This window comes from Bombina bombina, chromosome 4 (assembly GCF_027579735.1).
Source record: "Bombina bombina isolate aBomBom1 chromosome 4, aBomBom1.pri, whole genome shotgun sequence".
In the NCBI taxonomy this organism is placed as follows: domain Eukaryota; kingdom Metazoa; phylum Chordata; class Amphibia; order Anura; family Bombinatoridae; genus Bombina; species Bombina bombina.
The window spans coordinates 212274415-212297560 of NC_069502.1; positions in this window are offsets into that span (position 1 = coordinate 212274415).

Here is a 23146-nt window from a genome sequence, read left to right on the forward strand (position 1 = left end):
AGGAGCATGCAAAGCCTTCAAAACCAAATTAAGACTCCAAGGAGGAGAGATTAATTTAATATCAGGCTTGATACGAATCAAAGCCTGAACAAAACAGTGAATAACAGGAAGTTTAGCATCTTTCTATGAAATAAAATAGAAAGAGCAGAGATTTGTCCCTTCAAAGTACTTGCAGACAAACCTTTATCCAAACCATCCTTAAGAAACTGTAAAATTCTAAGAATTCTAAAAGAATGCCAAGAGAATTTATTAGAAAAACACCATGAAATATAGGCTTTCCAAACCTGATAATAAATCTTCCTTGAAACAGACTTACGAGCTTGTAGCATAGTATTAATCACTCAGTCAGAGAAACCTCTATGACTAAGCACTAAGCGTTCAATTTCTATACCTTCAAATTTAGCGATTTGAGATCCTGATGGAAAAATGGCCCTTGAGACAGATGGTCTGGCCTTAAAGGAAGTGGCCAAGGTTGGCAACTAGACATCCGGACAAGATCTGCATACCAAAACCTTTGAGGCTATGCTGGTGCTATCAGAAACACATGCGATTTTTCCATTATGATCTTGATCGCATCCGATGCTGCCGTCATGAGACCTAAAGCTTCCATGCACATAGCCACTGAAGGGAATGATTGAGACTGAAGGTTTAGACAGGTTGAAACCAACTTCAAACGTAGCTTGTCTGTTAAAGGTAGAGTCATGGACACTGAATCTATCTGGAAACCTAACAAGGTGAACCTTGTCTGAGGAACCAAGAACCTCTTTGGCAAATTTATCTTCCAAACCATGTCTTTGAAGAAACAACACAAGTTGATTTGTGTGAGATTCTGCTAAATGAAAAAATTGAGCCAGTACCAAGATATCATCCAAATAAGGAAATACTGCAATATCCTGCTCTCTGATTACAGATAGAAGGGCACCGAGAACTTTTGAAAAGATTCTTGGAGCTGTCGCTAGGCCAAATGGAAGAGCAACAAATTGGTAATGCTTGTCTAGAAAAGAGAATCTCAGAAACAGATAGTGGTCTGGATGAATCGGAATGTGAAGATAGGCATCCTGTAAGTCTATTGAGGACATGTAATGACCTTGCTGAAAAAAAAGGCAGAATAGTCCTTATAGTCACCATCTTGAAAGTTGGGACCCTTACAAATAGATTCCAAAACTTCAGATCCAGAACTGGTCTGAATACATTTTCCTTCTTCGGGATAATGAATAGATTTGAATAAAAACCCAGACCATGTTCCAGAAGTGGAACTGGTACAATTACCCCTGAAAGCTCCAAATCTGAAAAACACTTCAGAAAGGCCTGAGCTTTCACAGAATTTGTTGGAACGTAAGAAAGAAAAAATCTTCTCACAGGAGGTCTTTTTCTGAAACCTATTTGATACCCCTGAGAAACAATATTCTGATACCAATAATTCTGAACAGAACCTGCCCAAACGTTTTGAAATAATTTCAATCTGCCCCCACCAGTAGAACTGGATTGAGGGCCGCACCTTCATGCAGACATTGGGGCTGGCTTTGGTTTCTTATAAGGCTTTGATTTATTCCAACTCGAAGATGGCTTCCAATTGAAACCCGAGTCCTTAGAGGAAGGAGTGGTTTTCTGTTCTCTATTCTGATGAAAGGAACAAAACCGATTAGAAGCTTTAGATTTACCTTTAGACTTTTTAACCTTGGGGCAAAAAATCTCCCTTACCTCCAGTAATAGTGGAAATAATAGAATCCAATTGGGAACCAAATAAATTAATACCCTGGAATTATAGAGATAGCATCCTAGATTTAGATACCATGTCAGCATTCCATGATTTGAGTCATAAAGCGCTTCTAGCTAAAATAGCCAAAGACATAGATTTAACATCAATCTTGATGAGATCAAAAATAGCATCACAGATAAAATGATTAGCATTTTGAAGCAAACGAACAATGCTATGCTAATCAGAATCTTTTTCCCGTTGTGCTAAGCTATCCAACCAAAAAGTTGATGCAGCCGCAACATCAGCCATAGAAAAGGCAGGTCTGAGAATATAGCCAGAATCTTAATAAGCTTTCCTTAGATAAGATTTAATTTTCCTATCTAAAGGATTCTTAAAAGAAGTACTATCTTCAATAGGAATATAAGTATGTTTAACAAGAGTAGAAATAGCCCCATCAACCTTAGGAACTTTTTCCCAAATGTAAAATTTAGTCACTGGCAAAGGATATAACTTTTTAAACCTTGAAGAATGAACAAAAGAAGTACCAAGCTTAGACCATTCCTTAGCAATCACATCAGAAATATCATCAGGAACAGGAAAAACCTCAGGCGTAGTCACAGGAGGTTTATAGACAGAATTTACACATGTACTGTATTTATTATGAAGATGACCAGACTCCTCAATATCCAAAGTTATCAACACTTCTTTTAACAAGGAACAAATATACTCAATCTTAAAAAGATAAGATGATTTATTAGTGTCAATGTCTAAAGTAGGATATCCTGAATCAGAGAGATCCTCATCAGAGGTGGATATCAGTATGTTGTCGGTCATTACAAATTTCATCAGTAGTATGAGAAATTTTAAAATACCTTTAACATTTATTTGAAGGTGGAATAGCAGACATAGCCTTCTGTATTGCATCAGCAATATAATTTTTCATATCATGTACTTTAGATGTTGAAGGAACAACAGATACTGTACTAGCACTAATAGAAAACTTTTCTGCATGCAAAAAGCTTATCACGACAACTGTTACATACTACAGCTGGAGATGATGGCCCCTATTTATGAAAGTCTGGCGGACCTGATCCGACAGTGCGGATCAGGTCCGCCAGACCTCGCTGAATATGGCAAGCAATATGCTCGCAGTATTCAGAATTGCACCAGCAGCTCACAAGAGCTGCTGGTGCAACACCACCCCCTGCTGACTCGTGGCCAATCGGCCGCCAGCAAGGGGGTTTCAATCAACCCGATCGTACTCGATCGGGTTGATTTCCGGCGATGTCTGTCCGCCTGCTCAGAGCAGGCGGACAGGTTATGGAGCAGCGGTCTTTGTGACCGCTGCTTCATAACTGCTGTTTATGGCGAGCCTGCAGGCTTGCCAGAAACATGGGGCATCAAGCTCCATTCGGAGCTTGATAGATAGGCCCCATAATCTCCACTAGCTTACAACAGACACACTTAGCTTTGGTAGAACTGTGTTCAGGCATCATGGTTCCTACAACAGCTTCTGAGACAGGATCAGATTGGGACATCTTGTAAAATGTAAAAGAAAAAATAACATTTAAACAAAAATATCTTATTTCCACATAGCAGTTTCAGGAATGGGAAAAATGCAAATGCTAAAATTGACAAAAAAGCAAATAGCATAGCCCTCTGAGCATAAAGAAGGCAAGGAGCATATAGGAAGCGAGGTAAAATAAACTACATTTTTTGGTGCCAAGTATGACGCACGACACATACGTCATAACAAACACAATTTCACGCCAAACAACCTGGTGTCAAGAAAGATGCAGGAAGTTACAAACCTGCGGCATTACAGACATTTGCACCAAAAAATTCTCACGCCAAGAATGACGCAATAAGTAACAGCATTTTGTGCCCTCACGAGCCTAAAGTTTTTGAAAAGAAAAAACAAGTAAAATTGGAAAAAAGTCTATACCCCAGGTAAGACAAACTTCCTAAAACATGATTCCCATAATAAAACTGCCAGACTGCAAATGGAAATACACATAGACCTGACTCATGGCAAATATAAGTAAAATACATATATTTAAAACTTTATATTTATACATAAAGCACCAAACCATAGCTGAGCGTGTCTTAAATAATGATACATACTTACCAAAAGACACCCATCCACAAATAGCAGATAGCCAAACCAGTACTGAAAACCATCTGCAGAGGTAAGGGTATATAAAAGTATATCGTCAATCTGAAAAGGGAGGTAGGAGATTAATCCCTACGACCGATAACAGAGAACCCTTGAAAAGATTTCCCCCAGAAAAACTCGTAATACCAGCGCTATGGGAATCACATTAAAAAACGTAATTTTTACGAGTGCGGTACTGACGTTGTGTTACAGGCTAAAAGGCTTGCAGTACACCTATTATAACAAGACTTGTAATGGCTGCAGTGCTGTTTTAACGCTGAAAATACCATATTTTCAGCGTTAAAAGATGAACGCACAGACTTGTAATTTAGCTGACAGTTAATAGTGTATGCTCATAAACATAAAGTCTGTAATATAACAGGATATAGAGAAAGGGATATGTGTTCACTTGAAATGGCTCAAAACACTGTGGGTAAAGATATGCTACTCCAAAAGGTACAGGTGCTGGAACACCACTCGAAAAACAATGAAAGACAAAAAGAGAACACAGAGCGCAACCCCACTCTAAGTGTAAATCAGCAAACAAACTGTTTAATACAAAATAAAAGCACTTACATTTAAAAACTTCTAATGTTATGAGTTATATGCATCACACAACCAACCATTCCAAGGCACTATCTCTAGGCTTGTCTAGGATATGATTGATTGATGTGACTGGCAGTAAAATACGGAAGACCTCCACCTCCAAGCGTTTGCCATCTCACAGTCCTGCCCAGTTCCTGAAGCACTGTGCAACGTTGAAATTTGAAACACTGCAAATTCAACCAAGCGTCCATAAAGTTGGAAAAGGGAAATGATATCAGAACGTATCACGTCACAATGGGTGTGTTCTAACCTGTTTTGTGAGGTTATCCTCACTTCGTCAGAGGCTGCCCATGTACAGACTGATGGAATGATTGTGCATTGCATATACCTCGTAACATTTGAGGTTTTTAAATGTGAGTGTAGTATAGTTTTTTTGGGGGGGGTTAGAATAGGCATAACTCTTTTTTTTCTCTTTTTTTGATAATTTGTTCGTTATTTTTTTGTAATGGTAGTATTTTTTTAGTTTTTTTTTGTAATGGTAGGGTTTTTATTTTTGTAATGGTAGTTTTTTATGTAATGGTAAGGTTTTTTTATTTTTGTAACGGTAGATTTTTTCGCAGTATTGATAATTTTTTTTTTTTTAACTGTAATTTAAAAATGTAGTTTTTTGATTTTTTATTTCTCAGATATTTTTTTTATATTTAAAGGTAGTTAGTTTTTTTTTTTTAAAAAAAAGGTAGGGTTAGTCTTTTTTTAGTTTAACTTATAGGGTGTTAGGTTAGGGGGTTTAGATGTTAGTGGGTTACTTTAAGTTGGGGGGCTGAAGGTTTAGTGGTTAATAGTGTTGTTTAGTGCAACTGTTTCATAAGGACAAACTCTTTACACAACTTGTTGAAAATATGGGGAGCATAAATTACCATGATTTCGCACAATCAAATACGTGGTAATTTTAACAGCGCACCACTTGTAATATGGCTTTGCGCTATACTTTCTTGGTGTGGTTCAATTTTTTTTTGTTTTCTCTTAAACATTTTTTTTTTTGCTCTCGTACTCCCTGTCTCACTCTATCTGTCAATCTCCCGGCTATTTATCATCTCTCCTATGCCTCTCCCTCACATTCCCTTTGCCTCTCCCTCTATTAATATCACAGTATCTCCCCTCCTTGTATTGTCCCTCTCTCTCCCCATCCTCATAGTGCAAGAATGTATTAGTCATTTGATGAGGGACTGGTTTGCCAAGCTGTGTGAAAGTATATGAGTATCTTTACTGGTCTATAGGAAAGAAGCAAAAATGTGTTTTCAAAAGGTCAAGGATATTAAATTAGAAAAGTCTTTCAATAGTGGCCTTGAAAAATGGTTTCTGATGGCCTGAAATACTTCTGTTTATTTTTCCCTATATAAAGTGATGGTGGAGTTAACTTGGTACAAAATGCAGTAGAAAATAAATAATAACTGGCTTCTATTGAGTTTCTAAATGTTCATATAAGCTTTGAAAACTTTAATTTGTCATATTCATAAAAAATAACTGAGAAACATCTTTTCCAATATTGTGTAAATATCTCATGTGATACATTATCTTTTGTGCTTCAATTGCATATTGTATTTGTTTGTTTGTTTTATGCACAAATGCAAAACACATGGGCACAATGGGGTCTATTTATGAAGCAGCGGATGCTGCTTCCGACCTTCGACTGAAGCAGAAGTAAAGAAGCAGCGGTCCTTAGAACGAATACGATTGGGTTGATTGACACCCCCTGCTAGCGGCCGATTGGCTGCAAATCTGCAGGGGGCGATATTGTAATAGCAGTTCACCAGAACTGCTGGTGCAATGATAAATGCTGACAGCGTATGCTGTCGGCATTTATCAATGTGCGGCGGACATGATAAACTATAGCGGATCATGTCTGTCCGCACCTACTTAAATAGACCCCTATATAGCTCTACACGATTTTATGTCAAAAAAATCATTTTGAAAATGAACACTTTTTTTGGACTAGCATATATCAACAGCACATGAACCAATTCCTTTTTCCTATTTTTGTACAGGAATATGAACCCAATAAGACATTAAGGTATAAAATTAAAGGGACATAATACTCATATGCTAAATCTCTTGAAACTGATGCAGTATAACTGTAAAAAGCTGACAGGAAAATATCACCTGAGCATCTCTATGTAAAAAAGGAAGATATTTTACCTCACAATCTCCTCAGCTCAGCAGAGTAAGTTCTGTGTAAAAAGTTATACTCAGCTGCTCCCAGCTGCAGGTAAAAAAATAAAAAAAAATGAAGAAATGAACAGCAGCCAATCAGCATCAGCAGTGCTGAGGTCATGAACTCTTACTGTGATCTCATGAGATTTGACTTAACTCTCATGAGATTTCATAGTAAGCTTCCTTTACCTGATTGGTGAAATAATATGAGAGTGCACGATGCTAGTCCCTTCAGATGTCCCAGGACAAACACACTAAAATGCTGCTTAGAAATCCTTTACAATGGGAGGTGGCTACTGAGGAACTTTTGAGGTAAAATATCTTTCTTTTTTACATAGAGATGTTCAGGTGATATTTTCTAATCAGCTTTTTACAGCTATGCTGCATCACTTTCAAGTGTTTAAACATTTGGGTATTATGGCCCTTTAAGTGACATTTCTAGTATTGATTCTGGCTATAGGAATTATCCACTGAGTCATAGATTTTATAACTTTTTTCCATTTTGTTTTTCATGTAGATAGACTAGTAATTTTCTATTTTTTAAAATTTGGTAGAAGGCATAGGGCTCCATTTATAATGCTGCAGATGCATCTTCTAAACCCTTGTAGTGAGCATGCAAATCCAATAAGCCGTGGTCATAAGATCTTGGTTAAGTAAGTTCTTTGCCACTCCATAGGTGGTGAAGTTAAACCACACTGTACTGATTTATTCAGGATGATCGGCAAATATTGTTTTCATGCAATTGATTGTGTAAGTGAAGGGGAAGAACTGTGTAAGTTCTTATATCACTAGGGGGTACAGAAGTTAAGAGGTTCATTTTAGTATGGTCAGTCCTGGTTGTAAATGTATAGATAAAGGGGAAGTTGTTTTATTGGCACATAAACAAGAGTGGTATAAAAATAAGTTATTAATTAACACCTGCCACAGTAAACACTGGTACTAGAAGTATTAATTTATTACATTGGGGGGTGCTTTGAACATCTAAAGAAACCAACACACTAAGTAACTCTTTCAACAAGCTCCCCTGTAATATTAACCCCAAACAAACCAGATAAAAAACTAAACTCACTATATAGTATCTGTAATATTAATTTATAATCTATAAATTATATAATGTATAAATTAGATATAAACGTCCTATGCCTATCTACTGGGAGGATCCTCTAATGCTCCCAGAATTGTTAATGTTGCATTAACTCTATCCCAAAACTACAGTCCAATCACTACAGATCCCTATTACATACGAAGATTAACAATTTAGCCCTAAACCTCTCAATTGCTATAAATTCCTATCTGATTTCAGTTCATTAACCCTAAACCCAAATGTGTACCCTAGTTAACCATAATGAGAACTTTACCCTCACTAAAATAAGACCCCAATTTACCTTATCTAACATTTAAAGGATTCTTTATAATTCATACAGGTTTGGCATTGTATAGTCACAAGCATTTAAAAGCTATAAAGACATACATTTACCTAGAGGATGTTTATGTTTGAAAATTAAGGTACAGGTTACTAGAAGAGTGTATATTGGAAGGCGTAACAAAGTTGATGATAACTGACAGTAAAGAGAGAAATGATTGTGCCTACTGATATATTATAGTTCCTTGATCACAAGATTAGATTAAGCAAATTCTATTCCATTTGTAAATATTGCCATAACATTTATCTGCATCATATACTTTAATGAAGAATCTTGTTGGAAAAAAAAAACAAACAGAAGAAAAAAAAGGAAACAAAAAAGGAATAGGATATACTCGGAAGTGCCTAAAGGGAAAAACTCTATGATAAGCTGCACGTCCAAATTAAAGCAGCATCAGAGCAAATCTGAAATGTAAGGTTGTGAATAAAGAGGGGGCTTTCTTTACCTGAAAAGAGTTTGACATGATTTTATTTTCTCCAGTGTTTCTTTAAATGACCATAACCTCATTACATTTACATTTTTATATACAGACTTTCATGAAGCCATTTTGTTGGTTTCTTTTTCTTGCAGATCGATCAACAGATATGGTAACCAAGACAAATACCATATGTATCTTTGGTTTCTTATTACTCATGATAGGCATAGGCTACATATATAAAGTAGCAATACCTCTTTGTTGATATTTTGTCAAAAAGAAGCACAAACCAAAATATTTTAGGTTCAAGCATCTCTCTAAATCAAGGAAATAGCATCATATTTCTGGAGACTATGGGGCTGATTTACTAACGTGCGTGTGGACATCGATAAATGTCAACAGCATACGCTGTCAACATTTAGAATTGCACAAGCATTTCTCATGAAATGCTTGTGCAATACCACCCCCCTGCACATTCACTGCCAATCGACCGCCAGCAGAGGGTGTCAATCATCCTGATCATATCCGATCGGGCTGATTGCTGTCCGATGCCTCAGAGGTGGCAGACGAGTTAAGGAGCAGCGGTCTTATGAACATTGCTTCTCAACTCCAGTTTCTGGCGAGCCTGAAGGCTCGCGCAGAAACAACTGCATTTGGGAGTTGATAAATCGGCTCCTATGGATGTATTGACACCAACTCATTTAGTCACATGTGCTGGTGAATCAGCAGCCTGTGTATACCCTGATCACCCTATCGTTCTCTTCATGAAAGGCTTGGTCAATGTAACATCAGAAGATGATCAAAAAAAGCACGGGCATGTTTTACAGCTCTCTCGTCATTTGATAATGTCTACGTAATTAATCAGCCTTTACAAGTTGCTGGTTATTGCTACCGCAAGCTCACAGTAGCAATTAGCGCTCATAAAATTATCAAGATATCAGATCTTTGGTTAATTTTATAAATGTGCCCCAAATGCCCCCCAAATACAGTGGTGTGTATTGTAGAAACGAATAAAAATGTAGCATTTGTATTTTTTTAATAACATAACTGCACTAGGCAGTTTTTGGGGCTAAAGTAAGCCGGTGTGGGGTGTAATAAAAAAAGGGCACTGAAATGTGCCTTTACATTGTGGTCTATGGGAACTGTGTGTTCCTTGTAAATATATATGTATATGCTTATATACATATATATGTATGTGTTATGCATTCACATTGCTGTCAACTTGTAATACCAGCACACATTAGTATTCGCTGGTATTACTCAGTGGAGTGCAAATTTCGCTTATAAGTGATATTTATATTTTGTAATCTAGCCCTTAGTCAAATATGCTGTTGAATCAGCATCTTGTGTATACTATGATCACCCTGTCATGCTCTTCATGAAAGGCTTTATCAATGTAACATCAGAAGATGATAAAAAAAAAGTACAGGCACGTTTTCCAGCTCTCTCATAATTTGATAATGTCTTAATTATCCGTTTGAAAATGGAGGAAGTATTTAAGGATACTCCTCTTCTCTCCTGGTATTTAAAGGTAAGATAGTGTTAGCATATGACCATAAAACTAAAAAAGGGCATGTGTACATAAAGCCTGATAATTTCCATAAATATTTTAACATATTCACATAACATCCATATTTTAGAAGCCACTTTAAGAAAGCAGGCATGACTAATAGGAAACAGCTCTGAAAATATCCTTTTTTTATAGTAGACAATCAGATTAAAAAATTCAAAATTACATTTGATACAGTTTTGAGTAAGTGGCTAGCTGCATTAAATTAGGATTTGGTGTTCCTATGTTCATTGAACCAAATAGTTGTATTATCATTGTAAAATTGTGTTTTCTGGAGGTTTATTCTTAACTTCATTGGGCCACCTGTGAGCCCCATGCTACTGACTTGTGCAATTTGCAAAAGAATTATACAAGAATTTAACAAAGATTGGACAAGTCAAATTATGTTGTAATACTGTGTTTTATCCACTTTTTGCTTACACCTAGATTACGAGTTTTGCATTACGGTTTTAATGCTGAAAAAATGGCCATTTCAGTGTAAAAACAGTAACGCAGCCATTACGAGTCGTGTCTGTATAGCTATACCTTAAGCATTTTAGCTTGTAACGCAACATCAATCCAGCACTCAAAAAAAATTACCAATAGGATTTAAGTAGCTCTCATCCTATTGGCTGATTTGAATTTCAAAAATCAAATCAGCCAATAGGAATGCAAGGGACGCCATTTTGAAAAGGCTCCCTTTGCATTGAAAATCCAGTGTACGGCGGTGACCGTATGAAGAGGACGGTCCGCGCCGGATGTCTTCAAGGATGGACCCGCTCCATGCCACCGGGATAAAGATAGAAGACGCCGCCGGGATGAAGATAGAAGATGCCGCATGGATGAAGATAGAAGACGCCGCCTGGATGGATGAAGACCTTGCCGCCTGGTTGTCTGGACTTCAGAAACTGTGAGTTAGTGTTAGAGTTAGTGTTAGGTTTGTTTTAAAATCTTTACTGTGGTTTTTTTTTAGATCAGGGTTTGGGCTTTATGTAAAAGAGTTAAATGCCCTTTTAAGGGCAATGCCCATACTAATGCCCTTTTCAGGGCAATGGGTAGCTTAGATTTGTGTTAGAGTTATTTTTTTCAGGTAAAATAGCTGATTTCTTTAGGGCAATGCCCTACAAAAGGCTCTTTTAAGGGCTATTTGTAGTTTATTGTAGGCTAGGGTTTTTTATTTTGAAGGGCTTTTTTATTTTTATAGGGCTATTAGATTAGGTGTAATTGTTTTTATTTTAGATAATTTTGTTTGTTATTTTTTGTAATGTAGTGCTTTTTATTTCTTATTTTTTGTAATTTTAGACTTAAATTGTTTTAGTAGTATTAGCTTTTTTATGTGTAATTTAGTTTTTTTAATTGGTAGTTATTTTAATTTTAGTATAATAGTTTAGTATAATAGTTATGTTAGGTTAATTGTTAGTTTAAACATAGTTTTTTTTTTTAATTTCACAGGTAAGCTTTTATTTATTTTAAGATAGGGATATTGTAATTGTAATTTAAAGTTAGGGGGCAATAGGTTTAGGGGTTAATAGTTTAATTTAGTTTTTTGCGCTGTGGGGGGCTGGCGGTTTAGGGGTTAATAGGTTTATTTAGTGGCGGTGATGTGGGAGGCCAGAGGTTAATAACTTTATTTAGTGGCGGCATTGTTGGGTAGCGGCGGAATAGGGGTTAATAGCTTTATTATAGTGTCAGCGATGTTGGGGTGCGGGGGAATAGGGGTTAATAACTTTATTATAGTGGCTGCGATGTCAAGTAGCGGCAGAATAGGGGTGTTTAGACTTGGGGTTTATGTTAGGTTGTTAGGTTTTAAACATAACTTTTTTCCCCATAGATATCAATGGGGATGTGTTACGAGGCTTTTCATTCCGCGATCGCAGGTGTTTTTTTCTAACACTCTCTCCCCATTGATGTTTTTGTGGAAAGCGTGTATGAGCACTACAAAGCAGCCCTTGGCTTTTGTGTGGCATGGAACTTATCGCCACCATATCACACACACAAGGCGGCTTTTCAGAAACTTGTAATGGCGCTACTTTATTCAATCAATCCTTCCCCTCACCACCTGCACTGTTCATTAGCCAATCTCTCTTAACCTAACCTTACTTTTGTATTCATGAACTTCACACATTTCAAAAGACTCTCTCTCCCTTGCACCTCAGCCCAAAAACAGTCTCATTACTATAAATCTGCATCTCATCTCATGTCACTCTCCCTCTTGCTCATAATCCCATAATCCTGGTCCCCCACACCTTCCTAGCCCTGCATACCCATGTGTGCCTTTCAATAGACTTTAAAAACAAAACTCTGGTAACCTTAATCTCATTCCTCTTGCATCTAAAGTCACCACCCCCTTCACTTGTGCACTCTGGAACTCTCGCTCTGTTTGCAACAAGCTCACTTCTATCCATGACCACTTTATCTCCCACTCTCTCAATCTTCTGGCTGTCACAGAAACCTGGCTCTCTCCTTCAGACACAGTTTCCTCTGCTACACTGTCACATTGGGGTCTCCACTTCAGCCATACTCCTAGGTCTGATAATAGACAAGGAGGTGGTGTTGGTATTTTACTTTCCTCTCACTGATGGTCACTCCCTTGATCTGATTTTCAGCTATCGATGCATTATCTCAAACAAACTCTCATTTTCCTCTTTCTGACCATTATCTCCTCACTTGTAACACCACGGGGGGTAGTTATCAAGCCGTCAACCTCAAATACGCTGCGTATTCCGCAGCGTATTTGTGGCGAGGCTGATACGCCTTAGTTATCAAAGGCTCGAGAGCGGCAAAAGTAGAATTTTGTGACGTAAGCTTCGATCCGCCGGACTCAGTCCGACACAGATCGATTCTTACGTCACTCCAGATGTTCCGCACACAAGTGCGGCACATTCTCACTACTTTTGCTAGCTATCAAAAAACTAGCAGGTACGCTCGGCACTTTTACGGCCCAGCGTACCTGGTTTTCAAAGCGCCAGCCTGGAGGCGGCGGATCCCATAGGAATCAATGGGAGTCTGACCATAGCGAAAGTACAAGTTCGCTGCTGACAGACATCCCATTGATTTCTATGGGAGCTGTCTGCACCTAACACCCTAACATGTACCCCGAGTCTAAACACCACTAATCTGACCCCCCCTACACCGCCGCAACTAAATAAAGTTATTACCCCCTAAACCGCCGCTCCCGGAGCCCACCGCAAGCTACTCTATACATATTAACCCCTAAACCGCCGCTCCCGGAGCCCACCGCAACTATAATAAATGTATTAACCCCTAAACCGCCGCTCCCTGAACCCGCCGCAACCTATATTAAATGTATTAACCCCTATCCTGCCCCCCCTACACCGTCGCCACCTATAATACATTTATTAACCCCTAATCTGCCCCCCCCTACACCGTCGCCACCTATAATAAATTTATTAACCCCTATCCTGCCCCCCACTACGCCGCCGCCACTGTAATAAAATTATTAACCCCTAAACCTAACCCTAACCCTAACGCCCCCTAACTTAAATATTAATTAAATAAATCTAAATAAATTAACTCTTATTAACTAAATGAATCCTATTTAAAACTAAATACTTACCTTTAAAATAAACCCTAATATAGCTACAATATAAATAATAATTATATTCTAGCTATCTTAGGATTTATTTTTATTTTACAGGTACCTTTCAATTAATTTTAACCATGTACAATAGCTATTAAATAGTTATTAACTATTTAATAGCTTACCTAGCTAAAATAAAGAGAAATGTACCTGTGAAATAAATCCTAACCTAAGTTACAATTACACCTAACACTACACTATACTTTAATAAATTATTCCTATTTAAAAATAAATACTTACCTGTAAAATAAACCCTAAGATAGCTACAATGTAATTAATAATTATATTATAGCTATCTTAGGATTTATATTTATTTTACAGGTAACTTTGTATTTATTTTAGCTAGTTAGAATAGTTATTAAATAGTTATTAACTATTTAATAACTACCTAGCTAAAAGAAATACAAAATTACCTGTAAAATAAATCCTAACTTAAGTTACAATTAAACCTAATACTACACTACCATTAAATTAACTAAATAAACTACCTACAAATAACTACAATGAAATACAATTACATAAACTAACTAAAGTACAAAAAATAAAAAAAGCTAAGTTACAAAAAATAAAAAAATTAAGTTACAAACATGTTAAAAATATTACAACAATTTTAAGCTACTTACACCTAATCTAAGCCCCCTAATAAAATAACAAACCCCCCCAAAATAAAAAAAAATCCCTACCCTATTCTAAATTACATAAATTTCAAAGCTCTTTTACCTTACCAGCCCTTAAAAGGGCCATTTGTGGGGGCATGCCCCAAAAAGTTCAGCTCTTTTGCCTGTAAAATAAAAATACAACCCCCCCCCAACATTAAAACCCACCACCCACATACCCCTAATCTAACCCAAACCCCCCTTACAAAAACCTAACACTAATCCCCTGAAGATCATCCTACCTTGAGTCGTCTTCACTCAGCCGAGCCACCGATGGAACTGAAGAGGACATCCGGAGCAGAAGAAGTTAATCCTCCAAGCGGCGCTGAAGAAATCTTCCATCCGATGAAGTCATCATCCAGGCGGCGCTGAAGAAGTCTTCGATCCGGCCGATGTCATCTTCAAAGAGGCGCTGAAGAGGTCTTCTATCCGGGCGAAGTCATCTTCCAAGCCGGGTCTTGAATCTTCCTTCCGCCGACGCGGAACCACCTTCTTCACCGACGGACTACGACGAATGACGGCTCCTTTAAGGGACGTCATCCAAGATGGCGTCCCCTCAATTCCGATTGGCTGATAGGATTCTATCAGCCAATCGGAATTAAGGTAGGAAAATCTGATTGGCTGATGGAATCAGCCAATCAGATTGAGCTCGCATTCTATTGGCTGTTCCGATCAGCCAATAGAATGCGAGCTCAATCTGATTGGCTGATTGGATCAGCCAATCGGATTGAACTTGAATCTGATTGGCGGATTAGTGTTAGGTTTTTGTAAGGGGGGTTTGGGTTAGATTAGGGGTATGTGGGTGGTGGGTTTTAATGTTGGGGGGGGGTTGTATTTTTATTTTACAGGCAAAAGAGCTGAACTTTTTGGGGCATGCCCCCACAAATGGCCCTTTTAAGGGCTGGTAAGGTAAAAGAGCTTTGAAATTTATGTAATTTAGAATAGGGTAGGGATTTTTTTTATTTTGGGGGGGTTTGTTATTTTATTAGGGGGCTTAGATTAGGTGTAAGTAGCTTAAAATTGTTGTAATATTTTTAACATGTTTGTAACTTAATTTTTTATTTTTTGTAACTTAGCTTTTTTTATTTTTTGTACTTTAGTTAGTTTATGTAATTGTATTTCATTGTAGTTCTTTGTAGGTAGTTTATTAAGTTAATTTAATGATAGTGTAGTATTAGGTTTAATTGTAACTTAAGTTAGGATTTATTTTACAGGTAATTTTGTATTTCTTTTAGCTAGGTAGTTATTAAATAGTTAATAACTATTTAATAACTATTCTAACTAGCTAAAATAAATACAAAGTTACCTGTAAAATAAATATAAATCCTAAGATAGCTATAATATAATTATTAATTACATTGTAGCTATCTTAGGGTTTATTTTACAGGTAAGTATTTATTTTTAAATAGGAATAATTTATTAAAGTATAGTGTAGTGTTAGGTGTAATTGTAACTTAGGTTAGGATTTATTTCACAGGTACATTTCTCTTTATTTTAGCTAGGTAAGCTATTAAATAGTTAATAACTATTTAATAGTTATTGTACATGGTTAAAATTAATTGAAAGGTACCTGTAAAATAAAAATAAATCCTAAAATAGCTAGAATATAATTATTATTTATATTGTAGCTATATTAGGGTTTATTTTAAAGGTAAGTATTTAGTTTTAAATAGGATTCATTTAGTTAATAAGAGTTAATTTATTTAGATTTATTTAATTAATATTTAAGTTAGGGGGGCGTTATGGTTAGGGTTAGACTTAGGTTTAGGGGTTAATCATTTTATTACAGTGGCGGCGGCGTAGTGGGGGGCAGGATAGGGGTTAATAAATTTATTATAGGTTGCGGCGGGTTCATGGAGCGGCGGTTTAGGGGTTAAACTATTTATTTAGTTGCGGGATCAGCAGGATAGGGGTTAATAATTTTATAATAGAGGGCGACGGTATAGGGGGGGCAGGATAGGGGTTACTAGGTATAATGTAGGTGGCAGCGGTGTCCGGGAGTGGCGGTTTAGGGGTTAATACATTTATAAGAGTTGCGGCAGGGTCTAGGAGCGGCGGTTTAGGGGTTAATACATTTATAAGAGTTGCGGCAGGGTCTAGGAGCGGCGGTTTAGGGGTTAATACATTTATAAGAGTTGCGGCAGGGTCTAGGAGCGGCGGTTTAGGGGTTAATACATTTATAAGAGTTGCGGCGGTGTCTAGGAGCGGCGGTTTAGGGGGTAGTAACTTTATTTAGTTGCGGGAGGTTGCGGGGGCGCCGGTATAGGGGGTAGAACAGTGCAGTTTAGTGTGAGTGCTTAGTGACAGGCTAGCAATAAAGCTGGGAAAAAGCCGAAGGGCAGCGAGATCGGATGAGTGATAACTGTCACAGTCCGCTGCTCATCGCCCCGCGGCTTTTTGACAGCTTTATTTGATAACTTAGGCGTATTTTTTCAGGTCCGCGGCGGCGAAGGTAGGCGAGCTTAGGCGGACGTATTGGGCCGGCGAAGCCAGAAAAGTAGACGGCTTGATAACTAGCCCCCCACATCCCTCCCTACAACTCTCCCTCCTTCTACCCCTCACACCAAACTTCACAGAAGCATCAAGTCATTAGATCAGCAACAGCTCGCTAGCTCTCTCACTCTCTCAAACCTCTCCTCTCTTCCATCCCCCTCCTTTTCCTGCCCTGACAAATCTATCTGCCACTATAACTCCACCTTTACGATGGTCCTTGACAATCTGGCCCCACCTAGCTCAGAAATCAGACACTCATACTCCTCTGACACGGTACTTACGCAGATGCTCCCATACTGCTAAGTGACATTGGAGAAAATCTTGGAGTTCCAATCTTATGGAACTCCCTGCCTCACTCCACAAGACTCTCCCCTAGTTTTAAAAGCTTCATGCACTCCCTAAAGACTCTACTATTCAGGGATGCATACAACCTACCCTAACCTAACTAACTCCATTGCTATCCCCTTGAACACATTAGCATGTAAGCCTATGAGCAAAGCTGTTTGTAGATCACCTTCATGAGAGATAATTGCAACAGTGCAACTCTCAGCAGGGCCCTCTACCCATTTGTTCCCTATAATTGTTATCTTGTATACCGCCTATGTTTACAGCGCTGCGGAGTCTGTTGGCGCTCTACAAATACCTGATAATAATAATAATAATACTGGCCATGAAAGGCTGAATTCTTATAGTGTTATCTAACCCAATCAGGCCAATGTATTTTCAGTCAGACAAACATGATCTGCTGTAGCGGGTCATGTCTGCCCGACATCGCTGAATGCCCACAGCATACACTGACAGCATAAGTTCTATTGAACTGCTCGTGCAATACCGCCCCCTGCAGATTCGCAGTCAATCGGCCACTAGCAGGGGGTGTCAATCAACCTGATCGTATGAGATCGGCCGGACTGATGTCCACAACCTCAGGGGAGGCATACAAGTTAAGGAGCAGCAGTCTTAAGACCGCTGCTTCTTAACTCCTGTTTCCAGGGAGCCTGAAGGCTCGTGTGAAAACAGGGGCATTCAGGGCCATTTGGCCCTTAATAAATCAGCCCCATGTGTGAAAAGGCAATTGTAAATGCCGTAAGTGAGAGCAAACACACAACCAAAAACAAGGCATTACAGCTTACCCTAGGAGAGCTGGAAAATCTATTTCAAAGAAAAAATTCACAGGTACAGTGCTACAGTTCAGTAAAAAAACATGTTGAATATTGCTAAAGTGCTAAGCCAATACAAGGAATTTAATTTTAAAAGTCCAAAGCCCAGCAACATATGCCTGAAAAGTATTCCCTTATGGATTGGAATAGCTGAGACTAAGGGGCATATTTATCAAGCTATGTATGGAACTTGATGCCTCTTGTTTCCAGCAAGCCTTCAGAGTTGCCAGAAACAGAAGTTATGAAACAGCGGTCTAAAGACCGCTGCTCCATATCTTGTCTGCCTGCTCTGAGGTGGCGGACAGAAATCAACACGATCGAATATGATTGGGTTTATTGACACACCCTGCTAGCGGCTGATTGGACGTGAATCTGCAGGGGGCAGCATTGCACCAGCAGTTCACAAGAACTGCTGGTGCAATGATAAATGCAGACAGTGTATGCTGTCTGCATTTATCGATGTGCGGCGGACATGATACGCTACTTTGCATCATGTCTGCTTGCACATTGTTAAATATGTCCATGTATGTACCCATAGAAGTTATAGATGTTGTTCTTCAGTAATAAATCATTTTAAAAATTAAAAGTTAATGAGTTATTGGTGAAGGGGGGTGGTGAATTGATTGGAATTAAGATGCAGTTTTAAAAAAATCCTGGAAAAGCCAATCAAAGCAATTCATATAGGGATTTTGTTGAATCTCAATCAACCCAAATGATCCTTACTCTGATAAAAATCAAAAGTTTCAGGTATCCAAATAGAAAGGAAAACTATGAGATATGGCCTATAGCTGAAAAGTTGCCAGGTAATAGTGGATAGTGATAAGAACACAAATAAGCAAGAAAAAATGTAGACTCCAAAACAGCAACTTAAAGGGACATGAAACCCAAATTTTTTTCTTTCACGTTTCTGAAAGAGCACGCAATGTTAAACATCTTTTCAACTAATTTCTATTACCAAGCTTTATTATTTTGGTATCTTTTGTTGAAGAAGCAGCAATGGACTACTGGGAAAGTTGTGTGATAGGATGATAAGATGAGGCATATATGTGCAGCCACCAAAAAACAGCTACTTTGCCTACCTAGGAATCATTTTCAACAAATTAGAGATTAGAAGTAAATTGGAAAATTGTTTAATATCACATTTTCTATCTGAATTATGAAATAAAAATTTGGGATTAATGTCCCTTTAAGTATGTATCTTAAATGGATCCCATAATCTTTATGGAATGGAAGAAAAAAATGTTTCAATCACTGATAGAGAGTTTATATTATGTATTGCAAAGCACACAGCTAAAAACTGTAGAAATACATAAGAGGTGGAAAAATGTTAACCATGTTTCAAAGTTGTGTGGAGGGAAGATGTAGTATTAGTGTGGAGATTTATAGCACTGAATTTCGTGATCTGACTTTTTATCAGCAGTTGCTGTTGAGATCTACATTTGATTGACATAAACTGTATATATGCTGGCTATAGCCTGGCACAAATCTCATTGATAAAATACTACAGCTTCTCTACACATATCTTTGAATGATGGTTAAAATGCCACCTCATATGCATTTCTACTGTTGCTAATTTTAGCTCTTTCTTTTCAAATAAACTATAATAAATTGCCTATAAGTGTTGATACATTTTTTTCTTGTTTTCAATAAAGTTGATGGGATTAATTTAAGTTATAGGTATAGAGCAGTGGTGCCCTATGTGAGGTGCACAAGAGGAACAAGACCAGATTCACAAAGATAGACAGCGACCAGCGGCAGCACTCTTGTAGAAATATGCAGATAGAGAGACCTGTGGGAACAGATGAAGAGACGCCACAAAAAGCAATATCATCTGTGCAGAGGATAAACACAGGACAAGCCCAGGAAGGTGGGTACTCACATACAGCTAGATTACGAGTTTTGAGCGCTATAGGGAAATTAACGACCGCCACAAAAGAGGCGATATTTCACCTCCCTATAGCGCTGCTATTACAGGTATAAAGAAAGCAGGCTTGCGTGGGCAATATGGTGGCGTTGGGCTCCATACCTCACCCAAATTCAAGCGCTGCTTTGACGTGCGATTTCCCCATAGACATCAATGGGGAGAGCCGGCAAAAAAAAAAGCCTAACACCTGCGATCGCGGAAACAAAAGCTCCATAACGCAGCCCCATTGATGTCTATGGGGAAAGAAAAAGTTATGTTTAACCCCTTAATGACCACAGCACTTTTCCATTTTCTGTCCGTTTGGGACCAAGGCTATTTTTACATTTTTGCGGTGTTTGTGTTTAGCTGTAATTTTCATCTTACTCATTTACTGTACCCACACATATTATATACCGTTTTTCTCGCCATTAAATGGACTTTCTAAAGATACCATTATTTTCATCATATCTTATAATTTACTATAAAAAAAATTATAAAATATGAGGAAAAAATTGAAAAAAACACACTTTTTCTAACTTTGACCCCCAAAATCTGTTACACATCTACAACCACCAAAAAACACCCGTGCTAAATAGTTTCTAAATTTTGTCCTGAGTTTAGAAATACCCAATGTTTACATCTTCTTTGCTTTTTTTGTAAGTTATAGGGCCATAAATACAAGTAGCACTTTGCTATTTCCAAACCATTATTTTTCAAAATTAGCGCTAGTTACATTAGAACACTAATATCTTTCAGGAATCTCTGAATATCCATTGACATGTATATATTTTTTTTTAGTAGACATCCCAAAGTATTGATCTAGGCCCATTTTGGTATATTTCATGCCACCATTTCACCGCCAAATGCGATTAAATACAAAAAATTGTTCACTTTTTTACAAATTTTTTCACAAACTTTTGGTTTCTCACTGAAATTATTTACAAACAGCTTGTGCAATTATGGCTTAAATGGTTGTAAATTCTTTTCTGGGATCCCCTTTGTTCAGAAATAGCAGACATATATGGCTTTGGCGTTGCTTTTTAGTAATTAGAAGGCTGCTAAATGCCACTGCGCACTACACGTGTATTATGCCCAGCAGTGAAGGGGTTAATTATGGAGCATGTAGGGAGCTTCTAGGGCTAATTTTAGTGTAAGTGTAGTGTAGTAGACAACCCCAAGTATTGATCTAGGCCCATTTTGGTATATTTCATGCCACCATTTCACCGCCAAATGCGATCAAATTAAAAAGAAACGTTAAATTTTTCACAATTTTAGGTTTCTCACTGAAATCATTTACAAACAGCTTGTGCAATTATGGCACAAATGGTTGTAAATGCTTCTCTGGGATCCCCTTTGTTCAGAAATAGCAGACATATATGGCTTTGGCGTTGCTTTTTGGTAATTAGAAGGCCGCCAAATGCCGCTGCATTTCACACGTGTATTATGGCTAGCAGTGAAGGGGTTAATTATGTAGCTTGTAGGGTGCTTGCAGGGTTAATTTTAGCTTTAGTGTAGAGCTCAGCCTCCCACCTGAAACATGAGACCCCCTGATCCCTCCCAAACAGCTCTCTTCCCTCCCCCACCCCCCAATTGTCCCCGCCATCTTAAGTACTGGCAGAAACTCTGCCAGTACTAAAATAAAAGCTATATTTGGGCTTTTTTTGTGGGTTTTTTTTAGCATATTTACATATGCTGCTGTGTAGGATCCCCCCTTAGCCCCCAGCCTTACTGATCCCCCACCAAAGAGCTCTCTAACCCTCCCCCTCTGCCTTAATGGGCGCCATCTTGGGTACTGGCAGCTGTCTGCCAGTACCCAGTTTAGTGAAAAAATGTGATTTTTAAAAAAAAAAAAAACCTTTTCTGCAGTGTAGCTTCCCCCCCCCAAGATCAACCCCCCACCCCTTCCACATCTCTTAGCTGTTTATTTACAGCTTTCAAAAAGTTATTTTGTTGTACTTTTTAAACTTTATTTTTCTGTAGTGTAGCGGTTCCCTCCCGCTCCCGCCCCGTGCACGCGCCCGCCCGCCGCCCCCCGTGCACGCGCGCGCTCCCGTGCGCGCTCCCGCCCCTCCCGCCCCCCTCCACTCCACTGGGCACATCGATGTCCGCCCACCCGCCTCCCAGACTTGCTCCCACCCACCAACGATACCGGCCACCGATGTCCGGTGCAGAGAGGGCCACAGAGTGTCTCTCTCTGCATCGGATGGCCAAGGGCGGTTATTGCAGGATGCCTCCATATCGAGGCATCACTGCAATAACCGGAAAGCAGCTGGAAGCGAGCAGGATCGCTTCCAGCTGCTTTCCAGACCAAGGACGTACGCCACACGTCCTCGGTCATTAACTGTATTTTTTTTGAGGACGTGTGGTGTACGTCCTTGGTCCTTAAGGGGTTAAACCTAACACCCTAATATAAAAAACACATCTAAACACCCCTAATCTGCTGCCCCTAACATCGCCCCCACCTACATAATGTTATTAACCCCTAATCTGCCACCCCCAACATTGCAGCCACCTACATAATGTTATTAACCCCTAATCTGCCGCCCCAACATCCCGCCACCTACATTACAGTTATTAACCCCTAATCTTGCCGCACCCCAGCATCGCCGCCACATAAATGTATTAACCCCTAATCTGCTGGCCCTAACATCGCCGCCACCTACCTACACTTATTAGCCCCTAATCTGCCACCCCCAATGTCGCCGCCACTATACTAAAGTTATTAACCCCTAAACCTCTGGCCTCCCACATCACTTACACTACAAAAATATAATAACCCCTAAACCTAACCCTAACCCTAACACCCCCTATCTTAAATATAATTAAAATAAATCTAAATAACCCTAACAATTATTACCTAAATAATTCCTATTTAAAAATAAATACATACCTATAAAATAAAACCTAAAATATCTACAAAATAACTAATAGCTATGTTATATCTATCTTATGTTTTATTTTTATTTTACAGGTAAGTATGTATTAATTTTAACTAGGTAGACTAGTTAGTAAATAGTTATTAACTATTAACTAGCTACCTATTTAAAATAAATACAAAGTTACCTGTAAAATAAAACCTAACCTGCCTTACACTAAAACCTAACATTACAATAAAATAAAATATAATTATCTAAATTCCAAAAAAAAACAAGACACTAAATTACACAAAATAAAAATTGAAATGATCAAAAATAAAAACAAATTACTCCTAATCTAATAGCTCTATCAAAATAAAAAGCCCCCCCCCCCAAAAAAAATAAAACCTAGCCTACACTAAACTACCAATGGCCCTTAAAAGGGCATTTTGTGGGGCATTGCCCCAAATAAATCAGCTCTT